Here is a 1,202-nt window from a genome sequence, read left to right as displayed (position 1 = left end):
TGAGATGGATGGAGAAACGAGCACGTTACCTTGGATACAAACCGGTAGAAGAGGAGCTTAGTGACTGTGGTTAACCAGCTGAGCTAGCAGGCTAGGTTGGGCAGTTAATATTAAACTGATTCAACAACAAAGGGATAAAACTAATAAACGAGAGCAGGAAATGTTTGAAGTGTAGCTGCTTTAGCTTAGGGTTAAACTAAGTAAAACCACGTCTCCGTGTAGCTTCGCCTCGAACCTAATAAGCGTTTGAAAACAAGCTAACGTTAGCTTCCATACCTATCGTCTTCCAACCCGGCGACCACTGCACATTATCCTTCACTTCTACCAACACAGAATAACAGGAAGCGGGTGATGACGAGTTAAAAAATACCACAGGCGTGACGACAAAATATGTCTGCTCCAAATCCTGGACAGATAAAAAACAAACAAGTGATTCCTCCACCGAGCTCCAGCTGGCTGTCAATTCCTCTGAACGCCAAGAGCCGCAGCCAATCACCGTTGGACTAGGCACAGGTGGAGCGCTTGTTTTATCCGCTGCGATGGTTTCACTGGTCAGAGGTGGGGGGTGTTTGATCGGAACGTTGTCAAAGCGAAGATACAGAGTTATTAATCACTCCACAAGTAAAACAAAGAATTTACCTTTTTCTCCGTGGTACGATCTTATATACGAAACAATTCTCGAGCTTTGAGCTTTTGATGTCAACAATTTTTAAACCAGAAAACCCAAATATAAAAATCTACAACTTGTTATCATACAAGCAGCTTTAATGTAGAGAATACGGTAGTTCATAAGAATGTTTGTGTTGGATGTGTCTGTTGTATTAGGGCGTGGATGTTTGACCTTAAAGCCTTTAATCTAATAGGAAATGACGATGCTAACGTGTGTCAGACCGGCTACAGTTGGGTGAATGTCTGCCTATCATCGAGAGCTAATGATAATAATAATAATAATAATGATGATGATGATGATGACAACTGATGTGCTGCTACGTCATATTTGCCATGCCCTGGTGTTATTAAAGCTGCTACGTCTTATTTGCCATGCCCTGGTGTTATTAAAGACGCTGGTCACAAACACAGTCGTCCATTCTGGTTTTTCCAGAAGTGTGTGTTCGCCACTCGTGTGTCCTCCACCGTCTGAGGATCCTGGTCCTGAAGAAGCGTGGGGTTCAGTTTTGAAAGAAACTTTTTTTTAATTGTAG

At 42.5% G+C, this 1,202-nt stretch overlaps 1 protein-coding gene across 3 annotated transcripts in view; it reads right to left on the bottom strand.

The window, feature by feature from the left end:
* snx25 (sorting nexin 25) overlaps positions 1-923 on the bottom strand; it is a 12,759-nt gene extending 11,836 nt beyond the window's left edge. Inside the window, exons 1-2 of one of the 3 annotated variants that reach the window (XM_025063193.1) lie at positions 640-923; positions 277-406 (exon numbers count right to left, since the gene is read on the bottom strand). The gene's annotated coding sequence lies outside the window, so the exon portion shown is untranslated. The other 2 variants (XM_025063195.1, XM_025063194.1) reach the window with 2 other exon arrangements.
* Between the last annotated feature and the right edge of the window lie 279 nt (positions 924-1,202).

This window comes from Cynoglossus semilaevis, chromosome 15 (assembly GCF_000523025.1).
Source record: "Cynoglossus semilaevis isolate Cse_v1.0 chromosome 15, Cse_v1.0, whole genome shotgun sequence".
In the NCBI taxonomy this organism is placed as follows: Eukaryota; Metazoa; Chordata; class Actinopteri; order Pleuronectiformes; family Cynoglossidae; genus Cynoglossus; species Cynoglossus semilaevis.
The sequence above is the reverse complement of the archived record's forward strand: the minus strand, read 5'-3'. Positions and strand labels throughout refer to the sequence as shown.